This window comes from Elephas maximus, chromosome 7 (genome assembly GCF_024166365.1).
Source record: "Elephas maximus indicus isolate mEleMax1 chromosome 7, mEleMax1 primary haplotype, whole genome shotgun sequence".
NCBI lineage: Eukaryota > Metazoa > Chordata > Mammalia > Proboscidea > Elephantidae > Elephas > Elephas maximus.
In genome coordinates this window covers 112543285-112553403 of record NC_064825.1, presented here as the reverse complement: position 1 = coordinate 112553403, position 10119 = coordinate 112543285, and the positions used below count along the sequence as shown (strand labels likewise).

The following is a 10119-nucleotide window of genomic DNA, read 5'->3' as shown; positions in this document are numbered from 1 at the left end:
TATGCTTCTAAAGCATTTTATAGAGTTGTCTATTTCTGAACTTTTGTTATGTGATTTCTAGTTGCCCTTTCTTTGCATAATTTCTAATTGTTTATTTATTGTGATGTGTTGTTCTTGTATTATTTTCCTGAATTCTTCTATATTTTTGTGTTTGTTTTCCTTGATTTTGGTTGTGTTTTTGTGGGTTTCATCTGTTCTTTCTCCATGATTTTATGTATTTTTTACTTTTTTTTCCCTGTGTTTTTCTTGATCTCTTTCGTAATGTCTTGGAGAGCTCTAAATATTAGTATTTTGAATTATCAGGTAGTTCCACTGCCTTTTCTTCTACCAGAAGTTTATCTGATTCTTTATTTTCTCGCTTGCTGGAGCCATCTTGTCCTGCTGTCTCCAAGTCATTAAGGTCTTATTTTCTTTATTTATTGATTGTATTTTTTTGTTTCATCCTATTTTTATCTTTTTCTTTGATGTCAGTGTGGGTAGGCTCTTGCACACCTTGTCTGGTGTGCAGGGCAGTAGCAGTCAGGGTGAGTCCACTTCTTTCTACACTGATTTGATGAGGTGGGTGAAGGTGGACTGTGTGGGTGCTATTTCCTTTGGATGTTGGTCCAGAGCTATGGGAGAATTCACAGCTCCTCACCACATGGATGGGGTGTCAGACGGGGTGTGGTACAAGATTACTTCCCACCATTCAGCAATTGGTCGAGCAGTGGGAGAGGATGTGCAATGCAAGTCTGGGGTAGAGGTGTGCCTGAGTGTCAAGGATGCTCTAGCCTTGGTATCTGGGTTGGGGCCCAAGAAAAGGGAGGTAAGTGGCATATGGGGCAGAAGGGTGAGGTGTGGAAAAGCTTGTATTTCTGGTTTTCAACTGTTCTATATCCTGTTGTGAGCTCCATGAAGTTGCTTTCCCATTTTCCCGGTTTTGGGTCATTGCTGGCTGCGCTTCAAGATGGCAACAGTGTTCATATTCATTGACAGGTGACCTCCCTTCATGTCTCTCCTGGTTCTCTGTTTTCTGTCAATATCTTCTTTCACTCAGTATTTGACGTAGTTCCTTACCCCTTCATTTGATGGTAAAAGTTACAGGATTGACGTTTGTGTCTGTTTTACTTAGTTTTTGGGTCTTTGCTACAGAGAAATGGGATGGTGCTTCTGTCTAGAGCATCATGTTGGCTGGATTCACATGATTCATTTTGTAATATGGGTATCCAGTTGATCAAATACCCATTCCTTATAAGCTTTTTTCGTCCCTATTGAATTTAATGAAACTTTTTGAATATATATGAGCATATACTGTGGTTCTGTTTCTAGACTTTGTGGTCAATTTTGTTCAATTCTGTCTAACTGTGCAGAAGCATAACAGAGTATTAATTACATTTGTTTTGTAGTAAATTCTAAATCATGTAGTGTTATTCTACCACTTTTATTTTCAAGATTATTTTAGCTGTAGGACCTTTTCATTTTAATATATATTTTAAAATCTCTTTTCTCATTTCAACTGTTCCAGTTATGCATTGATGCATAACCAACTACCCTAAAACTTAGTGGCTTAAAAAAACACATTTTCTTTTTTTTTTTATATGTCACATTTTTAGTATGTTAGAAATTTAGGCAGAACTTGACTGATCAATTTTGCTCCATACAGCATGGACTTAGTTCAGGGTTTGATATTCTGCTGATGGCCTTATTACAGTGGGACTGAGATGACTTCACTCATATGAATGGTGCCCTGGCAGGAATGTCTTGAATACTGGGCTCTGCTGGATCCCTCTTCTTCTCCATGTAGACCTATGTAGAGAAGATTTCTCCAGCAAGTTTGTTAGCCTCCTAAAATGGCTACTCATTGCTCTCAGGGCGAGAAGGCAGAAGGTCCCAGGCTAGGTAAGGGCTATTCCCCCAAAGGCTCAACATTCTGTCATAATCTAGTGATCAAGCCAGCCACAGACTTGTCCAGATTGATAAAGGTGAAGAAATTGACACCATATCTTTGGGCTGCATTAATATAACATGAAGAAAAGCATAAGGTAGAAGATATTGTGTCCACCTTTAGAAATACAATTTATATCGGTTTACCTATGGTCACAATAACACACATACTCACACAGGCAAGGTACATTCATCCTTTTCATCAGCATATTATCCCATCATGGCATCAGCCTGTAGTTCAGGACTTCAATTTCTAAATCCATATCAGGTATGGATGAGGCTGCTTGGGTACTGTTCATTTCATACAGCTCCTAAATTTCTCTATATTTAAAGATATATGAACTGGAGTCGTGTTCTCTCTTCCACACACACAACGTACAATGGGAGGGAATTCAAGATAACCAAAATAGACACTGCTTTTCAAAAGAGTGGAAAGCAAAAGTTTATGTTGCTTCCTGTAGTCAATGAAATTATATCAATTTATTTCAAACATTAAGCCTGGCTTTAATTCTTAAAATGAAACCTACTTTGTCATGTTAGATTTTTAAAATATATGGCTGTATTTGAACTGCTAAATAATAGTTGAGACATTTTGAGGCTACGTTGATGAATTTTTACAAAATCTTGTAACTCTCTTTTTCATCTTTGCTTAAGAGTTATGCTGTGTGTAGAAAATTAGTTTGAAAATATTTTTATTTTCTCTTGTTCCAAAAGTATTTTTTAATGAAATGCTGAGTAGAATTCACTGATAAAGCTATATATGAATGGATTTTTTTGGGGGGTAGAGTGGGGAAGAATTGTCTTATTTAAATTATCAATTAATTTAACAGATATTATGTTATTCTGATTTTTAATTTTTTGTGTGTGTGTTCCGCAAGTTGTGTTACTCAAAGGTTTCCTCCACTTCTCAGTTGGCAATAATATTGGCATACATTTGTTTATGATATCCTTTTATTACCCTTTTGGAATATACAGAATCTGCAGGATGGCCCATTTTTCTCTACCAAATCTGGCAGTTTGTTTTTCCTCTTATTTTTTAAATCCCTTTTGCTAGATGCTTATCCATTTTATTAGTCTTGACAAAAACCAACTCCTAGTTTTATATATTTTCTCTATTTTTTAATTAATATCTATAGTAATGATTTCTCTTTTATATTTACTGTTTCGATTCTACCATATCTCCAGGTTTATTTTGCTCTTTCTAGCTTCCTAAGATAGAAGCTAGTTGATTTTTTAAATAATCTTTCCTATTTTCTAATATTTGCAATTCAAGCTATACATTTCTTTCTAAGCACTATCTATGATGCATCTAATAAATTTTAGTATTTTTTCATTATACTACTGTACAAAATATTTTCTACTTTTCATTGTGATTTCTTCTTTAATCCACAGCTTATTAAGAAGTGTGTTGTTTAATTTGTAAATAATTGGGGAGTGTATATTTTTTAATCAAATTTTCTACTTGAATGTTATTATTATCAGACATATATCTATATAAGTCCTCTGAAATGTATTGTAACTTGTTCTCGACTAGAATATTGTCTATTTTGGTGAATGTTCCATGAGGACTTTGTGATAAATAGAATAGTCAAACATTTCCTTTCTCTTTTCTATTGCCATACCATCACCTTACTTTTGTCTTTAATGGTTTAATATAAAGATTTAGATTCAGATAATCATTACCCAGCATTTTATTCTACAAAGTATATCTTCTCATTTTAGAATTATTATAGGGATTTTGAGTTCATTTTTATAATCAGATTTAATGTTAAGAGATAATTGTATACATATTCTTCTTGCAGTATAAGTTGCTGTGATTTTTTTATCATTTTCTTAAAATGAATTCCAAAATGAAATTTATATCTATAATTATATTCCAATCTAAAAATATTTATTTCCATAAATTTCTTCACCATGGAATATAGGAAATTGTCAATTTAAGCACACCTTCATGGACACTGGCTAATAAAATTGTATGAAATATTTTAAAAAATTGAAGCTAGGTGTTTTGACTTGTACATAGACACACTCATGTGATTTTTGACAATAGGGATTGATTACACAGGGAAGTTAGATAGTGGGGAAACCATCAATGCATGTAATGAATTTCATTTCTGTAAAGACAAAGCAGCCTGAAGGAGAACTGGGACATGCCACAGAATCCTTCAGCATACATTTCAAAGTGTAATTAAGATAATTTGGGGGCTGCTAGCAACAAAGATCTAAAAGAACTGTGACAATAACAAGGCAGAGTTTTGATTTTTTGTCTTAAAAGAAATACAGAGTAGGTTGATTGAATTTAGTCCCAAATGCTTATGGACACTGAATTCTTCTACTCAGTAATTATTAACTCTTGACTTCCATGTTATTTATTTATTTTTTTTAATTTCTTTATTTTGGAGAAAGTATACTGAGCCAAAGATACAACATTTTAACAATTTCTACATATACAATTCATTGACCTTGGTTACATTCTTCAAATTGTGCTACCATTCTTGCTACTTTCCTTTTCCACATTATTCCACCACAATTATCTTAAACTAACTGCCCTCTAAGTTTCCCATCCAATGTTTTGAGTCACCATTTGTAAATTTGATCTAACATAGATAATTCTTTAAAAGAGCACAATGCTTGAAGCAGAGGTAATTTACTGATTAAAATAATCTATTTTTTGATTGACAGAAGACCTCAGGTGACACTTTTGGTTTAAGGTTTAAAGTTTAAAGATTATCTCCTGGAAAAAGTTTCTTGTGCTCACACATATAAGTTGAGTTTTTCTGCGTCAACAGTGAACATGCTTAAAATGAAACAAAGAAAAAAAAATCCCTTTTACAATAGCATTTAAAGGATAAAATTCTTAGGAATAATTTTAGCAGGGAAGTGAAAGACTTCCACACAGAAAACTGTAAAAGAGTACTAAAAGAAATTAAAGATAACCTAAATAAACGGAAGGACATTTCATGCTCACGGATTGGAAAACTCAATATTGTCAAGATGTCAATACTACCTAAAGCAATTAATAAATTCAAGAAAATCCCCCTCAAAATTCCAACAGCCTTCTCTAGAGAAATGGGAAAAAAAATCCATTCCCAAATGTGTATGGAACTGCCAAGGGCTCCAAACAGCCTAACCAACCTTGAAAAAACAACAGAAGAGGAGGACTCTCACCTCCCAATCTCTTGATTTCTATTCTTGTGGTATGACCAAGGTCACAGGATGGCTGTTAGAGCTCTGGACAACTTGTCTGAGATCTAGAGAAACATTAAGAAGGAAGGGTAAAAGGGAGTTTGGGTTCCAGTTGAATCATCTCACTTCCTGCATGCCTCACTTAATGACTTAGCTTGTATCTTATGTATCTTATAGGCCACCTTAATTTTCAAAGGATGCTGGGAAATTTAATTTTTTTAAATCTGGGACAATTGCTTTCCCTGGTTATATAAGGCCTAACACTAAGGTAAAGGGGGGCAGGGCAGAAATATGAAGAAGGCTACCAGAACTCTACAATTTCTACAGATTTTCTTTCTTTTTATGCCCATTTCCAAAAGGTAGAATTTCCTCCTCCCACAGGAACAGAGTTCCTTGAAATTTTGTGTAAAAAGAAACAGTTGGTGATGTTTTCCTCAGAAAGTGCTGTGTGATAAGACTTAGAATTCCTAGATTTTCAAGGTATTCCCTTAAATGTTTTATACTTCTTTTTTTTTAATGTTCAATATAGATTTTACCAATTTGCCTGTCTGTAACTCTTCTGTGACAAACTCAAGACTCTTACTGCTAGGGTGATATGTTCGTTTCCTAGGGCTGCCATAACAAAATTCTGCAAAGTAGGTGGCTTTAAACAACCGAAAGTTAGTCTCAGTTCTGGATCCACACGTTCAGCATCAGGGTGTCAACTTTGTTGATTCCTTCTGAGGCTTTGATGGAGATCTGTTCTACTCCTCTCTCCCACCTCCTAGTAGCTCCAAGAATTCCTGAGTTGCTACAGCAGCATCACATTTCATCCTTCATCTGTCTGTCTTTGTCTCTGTGTGTCTTCTCTTTTATAAGAGCACCAGTGTGATCCACCCTACTCAAATAAAATCTCATATTAATCTAATTGATAACATCTTCATAGACCCTATTTACAAAAAAGAAGCACATTCACAAGTATAGGGGTTTGAACTTCAACTTGTGTTTGTGAGGAACACAACTCAATCCATAAGAGATGAGAACCCTGCTTTACATGCATTTGAATTAAGCTTTCAATGATTTGTTCTGAAATTAACTTCTTGGTCCAGTGGGAGTAGTTCAGACGTCATGTGCAAAGGTATAACTTAAAATTACACATTCAACAGGTTTGCCTATTTTGAAGGCTATGATTTAAAAAAGAGAATTGTTACATATTCAAATTCTTCACATTCTGGACTCTTCCCTTTGGATGGTTTGACCTCAGGTTATACTTTCGTGATTTTTCTCCCCTGAGTACCTGGTCCTGTAAATCCTGTTCTATGTGGGTAATTATTCTTGTAGCATCTCTGGAGATGCAGAACCTACTCTCAAAATTATGATTAAGGTCCCAATGAGTTTAATGATGGAAGAGTAACCCTTTGAGATGCATCACTTAAATGACTCAGCAATATTTTTTTTTGTATTTCAAATGTAAATAAAAGGTCTAAAGACTCTTAGGTCACCACAGAGAGTGCTTATCTATCTGAGTATTTCCATGACTGTTTCAGGAACTGAGATGTCAGACTCAAAGTGTAACAAAATATGAAAATGAAATTATTCTCCATCCTTCAGGTAAACCAAAGTTTAACTATAGAAGAAATCAGGCCAGTATAACAGATTGAGAATCAAAATGTTGTAAAGGCTATTTCCCTTCTAAACCACAAAATGCAAAATATTTTTCTAAATTATTTACAGTTCTCTCTCCCACAAAATTTACTTTGTATTGATTTATTTTTAACTTCATACACTTATTGAACATTTGATTTTTTTTTAGGACAAATTAGGCAAGCATTGGTTTTCATGACTCTCTTTGTTTATAATGAAGATTCAGACTTCTTTTGGTTAGAGGACATTTTTGATATTTGTATTAGGAGTCCCAATAATTTAAAAGGTAACAATTTTATGAAAGATTGAGAGGAGACAGACTTCCTGAAGCATGGAAAGTTTGGCTAGAGAGGAACATTTCTAGTTCAGGTGATGGTGCATGTACTGTCTTACTGTCTGTGTTCACAGAGATGGCATCAGTGTATGAGGCTGTTATCTTTTAGGACAAGGGAGAAGGCACAACAATCCAGAACTTGGACTGAATGACTGTTTCCTTATGCAGGTAACCAAGGAAGTGTCTTGACACATAAGAGTCTTCACTGAGGTTTATATTATGCAGGAGTACATTGCTAGTGTGACTTGGAAAGTCATAGTCTTTTAAGAGTTCTCTTGAGAGATTCTGATAATCAGCTGTATTAGAGAACCTTTGTGGTCAATAAAAATATGGGGATTGACTTAATTCTGTAATACCCATTTGGGTATGTTCATACTGTAAAGATCTAAAGTATATTTACCTCCTCTAATATCAACACTCTTAGAAACTAATTTCAAGGCGAGTATTTGGGGGTTATTTTAATGGACAGAGATTTGTAAATCTCATAAAAGACCAACGGAAGTTCTCGGTAATCTGTTAATAATTAGAGTATGGTGTAAATCTGTAAACGTTGAATGAGTGACTTTCAAAGACCTAAAATAATACTTATCCAAGCAGGTTATTACTTCAATTCATAGGAGTGATAGGTTGGGTAAGAAAAAAAAAAGGACTGAAATTGATCAGTAGACTTAGCAAATAGAAGGTGTTTTTATGAAGAAGAACAGAGAACTGGGTTGCTTGCTTTAAAAAAGTAGAGTAGAAGTGTTAATAATTTAAACAATGAGGATACTATACTGTGTAAATATAGTGAGGAAAATTGTTACTGTAGGAAATGGAGGAGACAATTACAGGAGGAAGAGTGACAAAGAGAATGGGATTTAGTGTACACACAGAGGTTTTAGCCATAAAAAAGAAAAAAGCTTTTTCTTTTAGCCATAGAAACAGAAAATCCATGGATTGTGAAGAGGTCCAGCAGAATTATTATGTTAGATAGTGAAGTAATTGTCAACAGAGATTTGAAGAGTAACTAGATATCATTACTAGGACTATTCTAAGAGATAGCAGGGATGGTTAATATTGATGGTATTTATGATATAGTTTTGTGTGAGTGTGTGTGTGTGCATGTGTGTGATCTTTTTCTTCTTTTCCTTGGGATCTCTTCTCTCATCTCTTTCACTCCTGCACACACAGCACCAGTAAAAAAGTAAACTGTTTACAACAAAAATTGAATCTTTCCCTGTTTTATTCATGCTCATGTAATTATTTCTGTTTTATAATAGTATTATATGTACTTTTATGCTTATTTCTATGTTCCTCAGCAGTACTTTGTCAGTACCAGTTTTCAGAATTGTGAAATATGTCCATTGGGGATTTCAGTTATTAGTTAAAAAGATTCTGCCATTCCTAGAATGTAGAAAATGATCGCATTTACTAACATGAAATTGAGTATTAAGTAAATCTTCCTTTATTTTTATGTTAAAACTTTATTCTATTTATATTTTATTTTTATAAATAGCATTAACCGTGTATACACAATTTTATTTTCTACCAGATGTGGCAAGTTAGTGTGGTAACCCTATTTATTTCATAATCTGCTCCTTTCCCCTATGCTTCTAATTACTTTTTTGTCTTTTGTTATTTGATAAGATCACTGAGGTCATGAACCATATTTTAATCAGCCTTGTATTTTTAAAATATTGTACAGGGCTGAAACATAATAAATCATAATGCCTATTTATTGAATGAATAAACAGATTTTCTGGGTATTTCATAAAGTCACTAGTCATTATAATTATATGTAAATATGTCCTGAACTCTGAAATAAGGACACATAGAAGAACATACGGAACAAAGGAAAAATGTGACTGAGTTTGTCCTCTTGGGGCTCACTCAGAGCCTCCAGGGTCAGAAAATATTATTTGTTGTGTTCTTGCTCATCTATATTGTGACAATAGTGGGCAACCTACTTATTGGCATGACTGTAGTGGTCAACCCAACATTGGATATCCCTATGTACTTCTTTCTTGGCTACTTATCATGGATGGATGCTGTTTATTCTACTGCAGTTACTCCAAGTATGATTATAGGCTTACTCTATGAAAGAAGAAAACAATTTTTTTCCAAGCTTGCCTGACCCAGCTTTTTGCAGAACACTTATTTGGTGGTTTTAAGGTTTTACTTCTGATGGTCATAGTCTATGACCACTATGTGGCTATCTGCAAACCCTTGCATTCTATGACCGTCATGAACCAACTGGTATGTGTTCTGCTACTGCTAGTGACCTGGGTTGGAGGGTTTCTGCATGTTATACTTCATCTTCTCTTTGTTTATAATCTTCCCTTCTGTGGTCCCAATGTCATTGACCACTTCTGCTGTGACACGTACCCCTTATTAAAACTTGCCTGCACTGACATCTATGCCATTGGTCTCACTGTGATTGTCATTTATGGGGCAATATGTGTGTTATGTGTGGTCATTTTTATGCTATTACTCATCTCCTATGGAATCATTCTGCAGTCCCTGAGGAAACTTAGGAAGAGAAGCACCAAGCCTTATCCACCTATGGCTCCCACATTACCGTGGTGGTCCTCTTCTATGTCCCTTGTATTTTTCTGTATCTGAAACCTCCTTCACCTTACCAATCGATAAATTCTTGAGTGTGTTTTGCACTGTTTTTGCCCCTTTGTAAAATCTCTTAATCTATGCTCTGAGAAATGCAGAGATGAAAAATGCCATGAAAAAGCTTGGGACCAGAAAAAGAAAATGAGGTCTTAAACAAATGCACCACCTACTTTCGATAAAAAACTGTCCCTACCAGGAAAACAAAACAAAACACTGAAATCCACTGCCATCCAGTCAGTTCCAGGGAGGCTGCATGTAATTATTTAATTGTAGTAAATATTTCCTCCTGTCATCATGATTGTGCATGATGAGAAACATTTATTAGGATGCTTCCAATGATTTTTTTGAAAATATATTTTAAAGAGTTTCATTTCCTGGGAAAATATACGTACTTTTTTGGTGTAGAATAATTCTGTTGAGTCTATAGATTTATGTTGCATGTGATGACTTAT

General features: G+C 34.5%; 1 pseudogene; it reads left to right on the top strand.

The window, feature by feature from the left end:
- The first annotated feature begins 613 nt into the window (after positions 1-613).
- LOC126080391 (olfactory receptor 4A47-like) lies at positions 614-9812 on the top strand (annotated as a pseudogene).
- The last annotated feature ends 307 nt before the right edge of the window (positions 9813-10119 follow it).